Source organism: Diadema antillarum, unplaced genomic scaffold (assembly GCF_040938485.1).
Source record: "Diadema antillarum isolate AM-2024a unplaced genomic scaffold, OU_Dant_1.0 scf00000026, whole genome shotgun sequence".
NCBI lineage: Eukaryota > Metazoa > Echinodermata > Echinoidea > Diadematoida > Diadematidae > Diadema > Diadema antillarum.
Window position 1 is genome coordinate 1023618 of NW_027270915.1, and position 11383 is coordinate 1035000.

The window sequence follows — 11383 nt, forward strand, 5'->3', positions numbered from 1 at the left end:
AGCCCCCTCCCCCAACCAAATGAATCTCCACTTAGAATATTCATTACAATTTTGACATCAATGAAGTGTAGAATCATACCATAGCAGAACGGTACATGGTCCAGCAATATCTGAGCAACGATTATCAAATCCATAAATGAAGATGTAATTTCTAATTTGAAGAAAATCCAATGGAAATGTGATGTCAGTCATGTCAGTCAATATACAATCAAATCATCACTTCTGTCACACAGAGCTCATCGCAAAAACTTGCAACTGTAATAATAGAGAAGTCATCTTGCATGCTTCCAGTTTGCGGTTATTAACACGCATTTGCTCACATGTATGACTGACTGAGGCTGTGATTTGCCATTTTGTACCTTATCCCATAATGGTTATTTTTTCCAAAAATGCACATCAAGACCTGACCAGTACAAGCACTGCAGCCCTGCATGGACTTTGCATGATGACTGCTTCAAGCCGCACATATTTACGAGCCAGCTCAATTCTGACAGACAGACCATATTGGGAGACGGCCTTTATGGAGTCAACGTCAAAATCCATTTATGCGCAACAATTGCATATTCCTCATAAAAAAAAGAATAAAGCAGTATTGATCGTAAACCACAAACATAACTGCTGCAAGATTTTCATGCAAAAGGAGAGAGATAAAAATAGTTACAGAGAGAGAGGGAGAGATGAAATCTCCTTGTTAGCTTCTTTTTTTTTGTGCACCAATGACAGAAAAGCTCCACAGGCAAATGGCATATTGGCAATCTTTCTGAGGCTAATGGTGCATTTGGGATGTTTAGTCAATATATATGAAAGCCAAAGAAAATCAGAATGTCCCCAATGGATGGCATGAACTACGAAGTCAGAAAAGTCAAACTGCAAAGGGATTCCACAATAAATTGTATCTGGATTTGCCAATTTAGAGGGTGGGGGGGGGGGTTATACTTGCTTGGCTGCTTGCCTAAGGCAACTAAATGTCAGTGTTGGGCAAGAAGAATAAATGAGTATGATGGCAAAATGGGTAAATGCCATTTATAAACATTTTACATCACATAGCATGAAATAAAACCTTTTTAATGGTATCTTAATGGTTGCATGACAATGAATACTCTTAGTAACTGTAGTCTTAGAAGTTATGATGACAAATATCCCATGTTCCCTTATTATTTCTGGGGATTTTTTTTTTGGCAGAATTACAAATATCTCTAATTGGCAAGAATGGAGTTAGCTCATTTTCCTCTCAAATTCTTCAAATGGAGAGTAGGATAAACATATATATATTTTTGCAATGCCTTCTTGTCCATGAAATGTTCATACTTAAAGGGTGTGTACAGTTCTGGTCGAGGTGAAGATTTAGCTTAACGTTTTGTGAGATATTCAGAAACCACTCTATGAGATGTCAAAGAGCATGCAGTTCAAAGGGGTATCAAAAGTTTATTCGATGAAAATCGGTTTTGAAATGCCTGAGATATCCAAAAACAAGGTGAAACAAAGAGATACTAATAAAGTTGGGGCATGTCGCCTTTCATTATTAGCACTTTTTTGGATATCTCAGCCATTTGAAAACCAATTTTCATCAAATAAACGTTGAATCCTTCTTAAAATTATGCTCTTTCAAATTTCATAAGAGGCTTTTCATTATCTCACTAAGGAATGTTCAAAACATGAATCCTTACCTCAACCAGTACTGTACAGTCCCTTTAAAGGGAAATGCATACCAAAATATATGGATGGAAAAGGGAAATGATACCAAATATGTAGATGAGTGAATGTAGTAATAATAGAACACATCAGTAAAGTCTGAGTAAAGTCAAACATTAGATTCAAAAGTTATGAATTTGAAAATTCTTAGTGCTGCCATCGCTGGATGAGATGACTGCAACATTCTTTATAAAATGTCACCGAAGAACAATGACATCAAGGAAATATGCAGAGAATTCCACAAAATTATTATCTTTTTTTTAAATGAGAAGTACACATTCCCTTGACTTGTTATTAACATAGTAGAAGGGGTCTTATGATCAGGGCCGGCGGAGTGGTGGTGGGGGGGGGGGCACTTTCGGGTTTCATGAGCTAACAAGCAAAAAAAAAAAGGTCTTCAGTTCATCTCTCCCCTTCCACTCCTGGGTTTCTTCAGCTAACAAGCAAAAAAGAAAAAAGAAAAAAAAGAAAAAAGGGTCTTCAGCGCAAAAACATAACCTTACCATGCTCACACTTCAAGATCTCTATTTCTGTTACTTTCATGTCAAAAAAGTGGGGGGGGGGCCCAAAGTGATAACACCTTATGTATTCTTTTGTATGGTGCACAAAAAGTGGGGGGCCCAATTTAAAAGAGCTTACAATTTAAGAGAAATTTGATTTCTATCAAATAAACTTTGAATTCCTCATAGAACTGCATGCTGTGTCTGAGGTGGTTTTTATAATCATCTTGCAAAAGGCTAAAATCTGAATCCCCAATCTAAACTAAAACTATACCATCCCTTTAAATGCAAGAAATGGATACTGTAACTTTCTGCTAGAAAAAAAAAATCAATTTAAGGATATCGAATACATCAGATTTAATAGAAGTCATATTACAGTAATTATTTCATTCATTGTTCTATTGTTCTTATTCTATGTATATTATATCCTATTATGCATGTTGGCCTATAACTATAGGCCTATGCCTATGTGTTTTGTGAGACAGGGGAGATATACACAGATACATGTTATACATATATATATAGACATTTTGAAGGACACTATCTACATATATCAGGGATTTTTCATGTGTGTGTGTGTGTGCATTTTGTGTATGTTGACTAAAAAAAGTCATAAATATCTACACCTAAGGATCTACACAATATTGAATAGTTTACCTCTGAATATATTTTGTGATTTAATTTCTTTGTTATTTAATTTCAATGTCATATGATATCGTTTCTGGTTTTCCATAGCCAGCTACTGCAGTAGCAAATGAAACAGTGAAAGTCAACTTGAAACACTAATCTAGAACTAGATAATGTGACAGAATTTGCCCATAACCTAGTACTGTCAAGTGTCATACATTATTACAATACAAAAAAAAAGTGTGTAGAGTCTTCATGAACAAAAAAAAAATCAAATTGCACAACATATTTCCAGTAAACTGTAGGAGATAATAAAGCACATGGATGGTATCCCTCGTAGCTTGATTGGGTGGGGTGCATCACATCTCATCAACATCTAAAATGTTGGTAGACCCTTCTTTTTTATAGTCATTAAAAATCTACAAAGATTAAAAAAAAGAATAAAATCTGTACTGGTTGATAATAACAAGCGTTCCTTTGGAAGAGGAACACATGAAGAAAAAAAAAGGCTTGAGGTATTTGTGCTACACAATTTAGTTAGGCACAATCACAACCACAACGGTGTCGAATTATGTAATAGACCCTCCCCCAATGCACCCCATGCCCATCACAGCACAGTAGTCAATAGTCGAGTACGTTCCAATCTCCAACATACGACCACTAGATGCAAATAGACCTTGAAAATCAAAGGGAATACTTCATCTACTTGTAACTAGAAGCAAAGTGGCACCTTTCTTCGTTGTCTACTATCTATTGTGGACGATTTTTCGCTTGGGCGGCGACGGTACCGTTAGGCTATTGTTATTCGCTTGCTGACCATCGAGGCGAGCTGCCAAAACACGTTATTCGCATCTAAATAGCCCGCATATGGACCTGCCGACATACGTAGCATACCAATAACATTTACCCACACATTCCACAACAGCGGCGAGGCAACCGCCGCGCCGTCGCATCCGTGCGGGGTCGCCTTTCCGACCAGGCATCGCATCGCGGACGTACCCGGGAGTAAAATGATACACAGTCATTCTCTGATTGAGGGTCTCCAAAAGTTACAAGATTCAAAGCACTCGGGTATAACAATCGTATTCCATGCTAAGCTAACGACGCAAGGAAACGCGAATATCAAACGGTATAATTCACTCACCTAAAAAAATAAAGCAGAGAAGATACGCTCCGATCGTCGGGCCCAGAAAAACACTTCGTACTTCGATCCGGGTTGGCAAGCGTACAGAGCTAGCTTAGGAGGGACTGAAGATTGCGTTGATGCGCTACACACTTTCCGCATGGGTCGAGTTGCAGGCATCTGTCCAACGCAAGTAACACAAACTCTACCAAGAACTTTAGTCACGTGGTAGCGGAACCAGTGCACCATTGGACAGATTAGTTTGCAATCACGGCGCTCTTCCGAGCGCTGGCCTTACTCCCTCTAAAAACCAGGTAGCCACGCCCACCCCGTCGTCCAAGTAGCTGTAGCCATAAGTGCTAAATGCAGATCACAAACTGACGTGTCCTACTAACTGTGAACACCTCTACTTGCTGAAATATCAGCCCGAAATCTTTCTAAAAGCTTCTTGAGGGAAAAAAAAATATACAAACAATTTAGTGATGGCTTTCATATCTTCAAAGTTTATGGCATTTGTTAGAGTTATAGCCTCATCCGTCGTTGCTACATTGATGAAGATGATCTCTTGAACCATTTAAATAAAGCATAGCAAAATTTTATCAATAACCTGTAACTTGATATACAGTTTTTTTTTGTTACATGAGTTCCTTGGGATAACGATGTTTTTTTTTCACAAAAAACCTCTAAGAACATCGTGATCAAGAGTGTCTAAGAATCAATAATTTAATGCATTCAATACTAATGAATCATATAAGTGTCTCCACAATATGAAGCACATTATTATTTCTTTTTGAGAAGGAACTGAAAAAAAGTGAACTTCGTATGTCCAATCGTTAACTCAACAAAATGGAAGTACTATAATATTACTGATAACATGTTCAAAAGCTTTTTGTAGCTGGATTCTGGGCAAAGGAGCGGGATATTGGGTATAACGATGGTGTTGCGTAAATACGAAATATTTCTTTTTCTTTTTCTTACCAAAAATCCGGCAATAAACCAAAATATACCTCACGAAACTTGTCTTTAGGCAGATTAAATGATTTTTTTTTTTCATTTACTCGGCATCTACCTGTTATTAAAATTATTTTAGTTCTCTTCCCTTTTTTCAGGGGTAGAATTATATTATTCATATTTCACGTCACTTCGAAATATATAGTAAGATCGACATAATGTTTGGTTTGTAACAATCATTTAAAATTCGCCTTTTCTCACGTCCTTTATTAATTTGGAAGCATAATGGTAGGCGTCTAACAACCCAAGTCAGAAGTCTCTATAATTTTCTTTGAGTTCAACTTGATGAACATTCATGGCGTCGGCAGGTAAATGAAAAAAAAAATGGATACTTTACACAATGTTTGGTTTTGCGGCAATAAGCGTATTTAAGAAAAAAAAATATATTTAAAAATTCGATTTCAGCTTGTTTGATTTCTTTTCGTTCGATCTGTCATTTGTTTTTATCTCATGTTATGTGTTTGTGTTCGAATTTATTTAACTATTCGAAGTGTGACTACAGAAACTGAAATTCATGTACAGACCGTACATAAGATTTACTGTTCAAAAGCGCATTGGAATCACTTTATTGGATCAATTACTATTGTTACGATACAACCGATAGTTGGCGCACTCCTAAATTTATTCTTCCCTGGGTTGCACTCTCCAGCCAGGAAGGTGGTTATTCCCACCTCCCTGCTCCAGCGGACCTGGCCACCGTTTCAACAGGGACCTGGTTTCATGGAAACCTATACTGTCAGTCCTGACAAACTATGTCAGTCTCTGACAATCCCCGTAGTAGCAGTCAGTGACCAGAGCTTCTCATCCAATCAAAACCAAGGATTTTACTGCAATTATCAGAGACGAGACTGTCACAGACTGTAAACTTGTCAGGGCTGACAACTTTTATGAAGCGGTGCCCTGGTTTTGCGTAATTTTACTTCATCCAAGTGTGTTCTCGTCAGACTGTATTCTTCATTGCTGAGAGGCAGGTAAACATCTAAAATATCTGACCGGTGAAAATATACGTCATTTCTTTTGATAATTATATTGTAAATAAGTAACGAGTCTCCCATTGGCAAACACATAAACTTGCATTACATCGCTTCGCGTGACGACACTTCTAGAGCGGATATAAAGGTTACAGCTCGTTATTCCGAAGGTTCGTTATTCCGAAGGCTCTTCAGTCCGAAGATTCGTTATTCCGAAGGTTCGTTATTCCGAATTTCATTTTCGGATTAACAAATCTTCGGATAACAAATCTTCGGAATAACGAACCTTCGGAATAACGCCACAAATGTTCGGATTAACGAACCCTTTTTCATTTTCGGATTAACGAACCTCTAGGTGTTAAAGGGAATTTGTGTGTTTCGGATCGACGAACCTTCGGACTAACGAATCTTCGGAATAACGAACCTTCGGAATAACGCCACAAATGTTCGGATTAACGAACCCTTTTTCATTTTCGGATTAACGAACCTCTAGGTGTTAAAGGGAATTTGTGTGTTTCGGATCGACGAACCTTCGGACTAACGAATCTTCGGAATAGTGAACCTTCGGAATAACGAACAGCATCCGATATAAATAAGCGACCCTAAACATAACATTCGTTACATATTATTTCTTCAGAACCAACGGGATATACTCCGCTGTGTTGCCCATGCTCTTGCTTGAAAACATCAAACTGTAAGCACATAAACTGCTTCAGCTTTCTTATTCTTTATATCCCAGTATATCTTAGGGAACATCTAACATTCTGTGTGTCTGATTTGCCTAAAACGCAATTTATCGACGTCAACCTTCGACGTGGGCATATGTGGAATCTTTTTATTTTGGTTGACGATCCAAGGAATGACTGATGTTTATTTAAGTTGATTTTGCTTTGTCTATAAAAGGTTCAGTTTGACATAAAAGAACGGAGTTTAACTTTATACGTGAAATATATATATATATATATATTTATTTATTTATTTATTTACTGAGGTCACATTGTGACGAAAATAATGCATAAAAAATAAAATAAATAAAAATAATGGATATCGACTTCTTTGCTATGACATATGCACAAAAAAAGAGAAAAATCCTCTACTTGCCTTGTGTTATTGTTGTCAAGTTCAGGACATGAGACTAAAAACATTTAACTTTGTAAATTGCAAAAGAGGTAATATAAGATGTCCTTTGTTCTTCATTTTTGGCATTTCGACCTGGCATAAGAATTGTATGGAATATGATTTTTATGCTCTTCTATATTGTCATCGAAAATAATTATGTCTTTTGGAATATTGTATTCTGAATTGATGTTTTGCTGGAAAATAATATAGTGTTGATTGTAATAATGATAATAATAAAAAAAAAACACGAACAGAGCGCATTCCCTTCTTCTGATTTCAGAATTAATTGTGTAACTTTATTTTGTTTCTCTCCTTTTCTCTCCCTCTGTTTCTCCAATTTCCTCCTTTTCTGTAGTTCTCTTTTTTTATTCAGTCTCTCTCTCCATCTCTCGGTACATGCTTTAGTTGCTCATAATGACGATTTTTGAGGAGTGACTTTAGAGGATGACAAATCACAAGGAATTTTTCACGTGAACCATAATCAAGAACCATGTTGGCGCCCTCTCTCGACGAAGCCGTTATGTCTCTGATCGTAAACTCAATCAGCAGCTGTAGCTTATGCTGCGGTATGATGTTGACCACTCAATAAAATACAGGAGAAAACTAAGACAAAATGAAAACGACGCAAGACGACACCCAATTAGCGCTCTATACTCTAAGGTCTAAAAGGCGACAGGCTCCATTCACATCAGATCTATCCCGTTTTCTGATAGAACTAAAGACAGCAACCATAACTATCGGTGCTGCAATGTATCTCCATGCTCAGACTGTACCTCCTCTCTGCAATAAAACTCTTGGAAGTTAGATTTTGCCAGATTGTGTAGAAAGACAAAAAACTTTGTGAGAATTTCAAAAGATATGGATATGCTTTTATTTTTCTTCTATGCAAATAATTACTTGAATAAATCAACCAATGAGTGAATGGTACATAAATTTGATTAGGTAAAATCAATAGATACATGTATACATGATATAACAGAAAAAGCGATAGATATCAATACAAGCAGAGGGCGATAGTTTTGACGTCAGTACAACAGTCTCCAAATGTGTTAAATTTGACCTTCTCTTGTATTCTGATGGCATAATTATTTTCTTATAGTTCTAAATCATGTAATTTTTTGTGCTCGTTTTCATAAAAGAGAATTTCAGTCTAGAAATGCAAAGAGAGAGAGAGAGAGAGAGAGAGAGGAGAGCAACTTCCATTTTGCTTCTTTATACATTTCATATTATTGAGAACAAGCAAACAAGCAAAGAAATACACAAATTTGACATTGTCCTTCAATTATCGCTTATTGTGAACACATTCGTCTGTACCTGATTGTATTAAACTTTCCACTACATAGACCCAATAAAACTATACATTAAGAGGTGGCTTGATAAGAAGAGTTTGGTTTTGTTTGACGCTATTGTCTTGGTTGTCTAGTCTGCTATTTGTTTCTAAGCCACAAAAGAAAAAGTAAACTATGCGACAAATTGTCATCGTCTAAACATCACAATCAGTGTCAGCCGGGATGAATTATGTATCAATTATTTTGTTACTTATCCAAAAATCATGTGTGCGCATGTGCGGATAAATCACCAAACAATGCAATTCTCCTGCAAAAACCTAGTTAATTAGTTAATATATCACATAGTAAACAACTATCATTACACAGGCTTACAATTGTTTACGTCCAACTACAATGACGACTAATATACAATCCTTTTAATCGTTATAGTTGGATGCTTGCCGATGTTTGCATGCTTTCATTAAACCTTGCTCTTAACGATCCACGTGCTATTAGGAGCTTGTATAGCAGCAAAGTACTGTCGTCATTTAGGTTTAACAAATTACAGAAATGCGCCATCCAGCGGCGGTTCTTGGGTAATTTCAACAGTCGTTCGTCACTTTAATGAACACTCTTTTTATTTATCGCTTTTTATTCATTTCTGCTTCTTTTTTTTTCGCGGTGAATTTCTTTCTTACAGCGACTGGTGCCAGCCAGTCAAAACGATAGTCACGCACAGTGGGTCGGAGAAGTCGCCTGGATGGCGGAGTCAATATAATTAGCACAAATGCCAGTATAAATGGATGATATTCTGCAATAAAGGTATGAAAGACGTAATGGATTAGAGTGCCAAAATAGATTAAAATTTTGAAACGACCAGTGAGCTAACTCTCTCTCTCACACATCACACCCCTCTCTCTTTCATGTAATAATGAAAATAGGATTACAAATTAATAATAGGAATGGGCTTTCCATATTGTCAGATGGAAAAATAAAACAACAAACGAACAACAATCAGCAACAACATCACTTACGAATAAAACCAGAGAAGAGATGTTGATACATAATACATAATGTACTTGTAGTTAAGATAAAAGCTGGTGATGCTCAACATCAATGTCAAAAATTATTTTCAATAATAAAATTGACGACTACTATATCCGTTGCAGCAGCTATTCATCTTATCATTTTGGCCTTACATTCAGCCGCTTATACTTAAAATTCGTGGGCTGATGAGTTATGATTGCATGGAATATCTGCTCGCGAATATGATATCGAATTAGACAGAGATTCGTTGCTAAGTGAAGGCACGGATGAAGACCAGGACTAGATTATCAAGTTAGCCCAGGTTCGTGTAAAGATATTAGGGATAAGGAGAACCATGTGTTCTGCATGAAAAGTCACTCTCGGAACCAAGAATCTACAACCACTAACCCCTCCTTTCTCTCCTGCCTGTTCTAATTTTTCTGTGATCTTTTAAGTTAATCGATAACGCAAAAAGGCAATTACTCAATTTCCAATGAATAATAGATTGTGGTGGCTGTCAGTTATCAACGATAGCTGAGAGGGAAAATTAATGCGTCAAGCCACAAAAAAATGAAATCAGTATTAGCTCGAAGAACTACGAATGGCAAACTCTCCGTGGTTGGTCGCATTTCTGCTCCCTTCTTTCCCCTCTCCAAAATTAAAAGAGGAATATAAGAACAGGAAATAGGGCGTAGGATTTGATCAGTCGGTGTGATAATACTATGATAATTTATTGCCAACAGTAATTGCAATATTCTACTCGATGATTATGTACGAGTGTGATAAAAGAAAAGAGGAAACTGCCCACCGGTGTGGCCTGTTTGACGTTACGGTTGCATGAACAGAGAATTAGCATAACCTAAACCAAACAGGGTATACAGCTTATACATTAAACATTAAATTTTGCTTGAACGTAGCGCATTCTAAAATATCTTCTGCTCTTGAATATTTACAATTAAATTTATACTATCATAACTCATCTAGATTCAGGATCTCTTGCTTTTTAATTAATATTACTGCTCGTTCATTTCCATTATTAGATACGTTTAGTCCCACCCTATAGTACATGCGTTGCCTTCGACCCTGTACCATAAAAGGTTCTACTTTGCAACTGATTGACAAATTGCCCTACATCGACGTAAATAAGCACTGAATTGATCAGTGTTTAGTAGTAGCCATGATAAAAAAAATCATGGGCGTACATACTCGAGCAGGATTCTACCTTGCAATATATTAGATGACTTCCCAAAATGGGAAAATTAATGAAATTGGAACCATGACACGAAGAAGACATCTGTTTGGGGGTAATAAAACATTCAAAGGACTGATATATTTCTTTTCAGTTTTCCAGGTTCATTGTGTGAGGGCATCACATTCGCAGATTGCGCAGAAAATAAGCAATGGAGAAGAATATATCACGTGACATGACGTAGATTATGACACGAATATCGGTAACGGTGTTAATTGTCAATACATCACTGACTACAAGGACGTATGCTGCAGTTCGGTGGGGTGTCTTTTCTTCCGGCACACGTGTAATCAGGAAATGTGATATGTCACTAATTTCGGATTCTATTCATGTGTTAGTATTACAAATCACTTGCTCAACTCAAATGGACAGATGATAATTAATGTTCAGCACAATCAATCTCTACAGGTTTTTGCGTTGGGTTGAAGATTTATTATGAGAGCAAATGAAGATTAATAATCATGTGTATGCGAACATTTCTCTAATTCTGAATGTGTGTGTGTGTGTGTGTGTGTGTGTGTGTGTGTGTGTGTGTGTGTGTGTGTGTGTGTGTGTGTGTGTGTGTGTGTGTGTGTGTGTGTGTGTGTGTGTGTGTTCGTGTTCCATGTCCGATCAGAGGTATTACAGTCTCGAAGTTTAGGATTATGAATAGCTGTGATACAACGTTGGGAGTTATCTTTGCGAATCGGATCAAAGGATCAAAGGAGGATACCACAGCTTGTCGAAAGAAGCTTTATAGCAGACTTGAAGCAGCGGAGGAAATAGCCATACGAGTCACTTTTAACTCTTTCATCAGA

General features: G+C 37.0%; 2 protein-coding genes across 2 annotated transcripts in view; one reads left to right on the top strand and one right to left on the bottom strand.

Annotated features, from left to right (window-relative positions):
- LOC139734513 (uncharacterized) overlaps positions 1 to 4069 on the bottom strand; it is a 106311-nt gene extending 102242 nt beyond the window's left edge. The window contains exon 1 of the mRNA XM_071645291.1: positions 3964 to 4069. The gene's annotated coding sequence lies outside the window, so the exon portion shown is untranslated. The remainder of the gene's footprint in view (positions 1 to 3963) is intronic.
- Positions 1 to 11383, top strand: part of LOC139734520 (uncharacterized) — a 107050-nt gene that overhangs the window by 5914 nt on the left and 89753 nt on the right. The window lies entirely within an intron of this gene.